The sequence below is a fragment of the Nanorana parkeri genome, unplaced genomic scaffold (genome assembly GCF_000935625.1).
Source record: "Nanorana parkeri isolate BGI_ZX_2015 unplaced genomic scaffold, ASM93562v1 scaffold1752, whole genome shotgun sequence".
NCBI lineage: Eukaryota > Metazoa > Chordata > Amphibia > Anura > Dicroglossidae > Nanorana > Nanorana parkeri.
In genome coordinates this window covers 260,882-266,189 of record NW_017308020.1, presented here as the reverse complement: position 1 = coordinate 266,189, position 5,308 = coordinate 260,882, and positions in this window count along the sequence as shown.

The window sequence follows — 5,308 nt, the reverse complement described above, 5'->3', positions numbered from 1 at the left end:
TTACATAGAGGAGAAAGGCCAAGTAACATAACACATGGAGAATATTGTTCAACTGATAGTGACATGCGTCACCTTACGCAGGTTTGGTATAATAGACTTGCAGGAACCTGTATTAACTCATACAGATGTAATGCAGTACTCCATATCCTGTGTCCTTGATACTGCTATCTTGCAATATTAACGCATGGTTTGCATTACTTCATACATTTACAGTATATTGCATAAGTCTCTCCATCTCCTGTATTACATCGTACAGGTCTAATGCATCAGTTCACAAGGAAAATCCTATCAATAAGCGAATGTGCCATATACACATATAAGTAAATTTTACTTGCGGTTGTGTGGGTCCTCACTGGAAGCAAGGTAAGATCTTTGGAAAAGCTGATCCCTGCAGGATTCATGGAGTGTGCTATGTACAGTCTGGCTTATGGCTGCAAGGGTGGAAATGCAGGCTTAAAGGAGAACTATGGGGTCAGTGTTTTTCCCCATAGTTCTCCTTAGGGTAACGGGAGAACACAAACTAGCGTCCTCCCTTTACCCTAAGCTCACTATACCGCGAGCTACAGCTCGCGGTATACTGAGACGCCGGAGCGGATCCCGACATGGACGTCAGGATCCGCCCAGCTGCATGAGTGACAGCTGGCTCTGCCTATCTAGAGGCAGAGCCAGCTGTACCCGCCCCCTCCCCCGTCCGTTCCGCCAGTCAGCGCTGGCAGATCGGAGGGGGGAGAGGGGAATCCAGCTGGTATGTGTTCGCTCACCTCCCGATCTACTGAGCCGACCTGTGACAGTCTCATTGTCACAGGTCGGCTAGAACTATGAGGTGAGTGGAAATCACTCATCTCATAGTTCTCCTTTAAACATTGGAAAGAATCAGCAGGCTTGATTTTGTAGAGCTGATAATGCAGATTGCACACAGGGCTGCAGCAGCAGCAAGTTGGAACTTTGCAGGAATAATATTGTACACAGTAGTATGATTGCATAATGGATCACTCAGAGAGCTGACACTGGGAAATGATTGTAGAAATGAGAGTGCTGAGAACACACACACACAAGTTGGCGGCAGTGGATTAGATCGTGATGAGTCTCACAGGAGTATTGGCTTGTCACAGGTGAGACTCTGTAGGTGCTGATTTGTTCTCAAGGAGGAAAGGATAGTTGTGTGAAACAGGGATCCAATGTCTTACAAATTACACAGTGTTACATTGTTACCCTGATGAAGGGTTCCTGCGTGGCCCCGAAACATTTGTTATAATTATTGCAACAGGTATGATGATTTGTCCAATTAAAATGGACTTTATCGTTTGAATATTTTTCACTGAGTGCTGGTGATTCCTGTTCATTTGATGTGCACGGCGCCATCCGTGAGTATCACTGCGAGCACCATCATTGTGATTCGTGCCGGAGACGCTGTGAGGAGTGCAGGGGGACGTATTGGACTTACAAATTACACAGGCTCTGGCTGTTTGAACCTCATGGCCTAAGGAGGAAGAGATCAGGTGACACCGCGGGACCTGATTGGTTGAGGGGTGGCGTTCTACTCTGATTCTGGAAGGTAAGTATATTACAAGGGGACTGTTTTCAACAGTACTTCAGTATGTATGATTCAGTAATGCAACATGCTCCACTTATAACTCCAGAATCCATTAAAGGACAAAGGATCAGTCAAATTTTCAGACAATTGGGTAATACTGCCTACAGGGGAAATTTGACACTGGCAAACATAAAAAAAAATTGCAAAGATAACACAAATGGCCAAAGGTCTCGCACCACCACAAGGGTCAGTCATGCAACTGTGATGTCAATCAGCGAGAGACAGGCGTCCCCTTTCTCTCAAGCTGACACCCTTGCTGGTCCTGAAGTCACCCACTGTATCTTGAAGATGATCCCCGGTCGCCGGAAGAAAGTGAAGAACTTTCTTTGTAATCACCTCTGGTCCTGCAGCAGATTGCCGAGCCTTAGTGGATCTCTTGCTGCGCAGGCTCGGCCGTTCGTCCAGGCCACGATATCCCCGCTGTATAGGTGACACTGTACCTCACAGAAGAGATCGTCCAAACAATGCTGATGTCACACACCAGACAGAAGTCTCTCTCTGAGTGCTCTCCAGTCCGATCACACTCCCCAAGGCTTCCACAGAATCTATGGCCCCTCTGCATCAGTGGCAGCCACATAGACATGACTCCTTCACTTGGCTCTCCTGCACTGCACTCTCAGCAGCTGGGTAGCAGCATCACTCCTCCCCTCCAGGCACACAGCCTCCTGGGAATTACAGTCCGCACACCCTCTCACAGAACGGCTTGTCTCAGTCTTTGCACTGCAATTGCCACAGGTCTCTGCATCACAGGCCGTGCAAAGGTCAATTAACTATTTACAATCAGAATATTAGTCACCCACGTAGCAACATATGTATATAGGGGTTACAATTATATGTTCTCTACAATGTCTCACTTTTTATCTTTACCCATATCAGTATTTTTAACCTGCATCCTGAATCCTAAAATCTAACAGTATGTTGCCAGCCACTATGTGAATTTCATTTGGTTCTTCAATAACCGGGCCGAAATTTGTACAGTGGGTGGCGCTGTCTGCACCCCTTGATCAGCTGATCGAAGGAGTTGACCGGAAATATTTATAACGAATGGTGCTTGCAGCCAATTCACTGCAGGCACTGTTCAGGTATTCTGACAGCAGCCAAAGGAAGACAAAGGAAACAGCAGGGGATTTCTCTGTTCTATATTTTTTTACCCAGCCCATGGGTTGAACAAAAAAAAATAGAACAGTGTATGGCCAGCTTTAGTGTCTGATAGTTGGAACCACATCATGCAACAGGGAGATCTTGACATCTGACACTCTAGGAAATGTCTGATGCTGAGTATGTTAGTGGTGGTTGTAGCTCTGTATAAGTGGGATTAACCGGTGGCAGCACATAGGTTAACAGAGTCATTTTGGTTCTCATGAGATGTCTGTCAGCTTTCAAATCATGTGACTATTTGCTACAATTGATTTTTGTGTGACCTGAGAACTCTGCACATGCAATCTTTGTTTCTGAGTGTCTACATTGTGCCCTGGAATTCCTTCATCTGACCAATTCATCTTATTATGCGAAAAAGCAGATGCGGACAAAGTGACAAATATTAAATTTGTAATAAAGGACTTTAGATGTACTAGTGAATTCTATTTTATTTCAGCTGATTTGTCATTTAGCATGTCTATCTTGTAAATGGATCTACTTTCATTTAAACTCAAATTCTGAAAAATAAATTGAAACAAACTTCTCAGTTCCCACAATTCTGAAATCCTTTTTGCAAGGAACAGATTATTTCCTGTTTATTATCATCTTAACTTTCCTATTCTGGGCCATCTGTTATTTTAACATTCTTTGTATAGTGAGTTGAACAGCATAGAATGTCTGTAATAGTCACAGGACGGCTGTGGGCTACTTTTAGAGCAGCTTCACATGATGGTGTTTACCGTCTAAAAAGCTTGGACAGTTGTCTGTGTTTAGACAGTAACTAGGAAACATTCACAGTCATTTTTATTGGGGTGGATCAAATAGTCTTGGAAGCTGCATCAGTTGTTGGTCCTACAGTCATGGTTTATATTCACGAAGGGGCAGTGCTTTCCATTACGTGGCCTCATATTCAATTTGTAAACAAGAAACTGAAAGCAGAATGTCCTCCTGTTTGACAACATTTATAGATTAGTTTGCTTAAGAAACAAAAAAACCTTCAGGTGTCTTACTACTTCTATTAAGCAATATAATTCTACATTATAGCTGGCCATGCACTGCTGGAATTTCTAAATTCTATCAGTGGGTGGCGCCCCTCTGTTCAACCACCAGGCCAAAAATTGTCAATCGAACAGTGACTGCAGCCAGACACAGTCACTTTTTGGGTATTGTGACAGCTACAGGTGCCAACTGTCAGACTCCAATAGCCATATGGGGGGAGATTTCCCCATCCATGCTGTTTAGCGTGAATGGGGGAATCAAGCGTTTTTTTTCTGGTTTAACCCTGCAGGGCTGAACGAGAAAAAAAAAATGTATGGCCAGCTTAAAAGAGAACTATGGCCAAACCTTTTTTGGCTATAATTCTCTTTTTGGGTCACAGGAGGACATATGCTAATGTTGACAGCGCAGAGCCATGCTGTAGCCAGGAAAGATCCTGACAATAGTGTTGGTATCCATCCCTCTGTCTGATTGACAGAGCCAGCTGTCCCCTTCCCCCGTCCGTCCCTCCAGTCAGCGCTGGAGAACCGGAGAGGGGAGGCGGGAATCCTGTTGGGAGCCGTGACTGACAGTCTCCGCTCTCTGTAGGGAGAAGGTCGATCAGCGACCAGTGGTTTGTGATCAATAGAGCCCACGTGTGACAGCTGCAGTGTCACATGTGAGATCTAACTATGGGAATGAGTGCATTTGCCTCTCCCAATAATTCTCCTTTAAGAAAGGCAGGACTGACTTCCATTGTTTAACTGTATGATAGTCTACAAATATAGATACAGTGGTAGGAGAAGTAACTTATGATGATTGATGCAAACGAGCCATTTTTCCATTCTGCCTTGCTCTAGGAAACAGGGCACCACACAGGACAACACACTTACATTTAAAAGTGCATTCCTCTTTTAATATTCAATATAAATAAAAAATAAATAATTAGATCTATCAATTGTATTATTCAATCTAAAATTGCATTTTCCATTGTTACTTATTAGAATACATGTCCCCTAAGCAGAATACTAATCTGCTTTGGGGACATGTATTCAGTTCTGGTGACCCCTGTATTTAGCCCTGGTGAGAAACTGCCCTAAAATCATCAGTCTGTGTTGTTTTAGAAAAAAAATTCACGTGGCCCTTTAAAAAAGTATCGGCAATTGGTATCGGCAAGTATCTGAGGGAAAGTAATTGTATTTGGTCTTAAAAATGGGGCAATTGCCCCCCAAGATATTGCCGCCCTCAGCAACTGCACCACTCCCTCCCAGTGCCACACACACCAGGAAGGATGTAATTTGTGCGGCTGTGCCCGTATGGAGAGATGCGCTGTAGCACATCACGAGGCTGGTGTTCTGTTATTTCTCTCGACTAGTGAGAATTCTCGTCGGGTCAAGAGAAATAACAGAAACCGGTCACCTGTGGGGACTGCTTAGAGAAGCATAACCCGGAGCCCTCTGTAGGCACTGCAAGGCAGCACATCCTGCTGTGGGAGGCGCTCACTGAGGAACCACCCCTGAGCTCCCTCCCGAAGAAGGTGCTGCAGGACTCAGGTGAGGCTGAATGGAAGGGGTGTCTGGGACCTGGGTGGGTGAAGGCTGG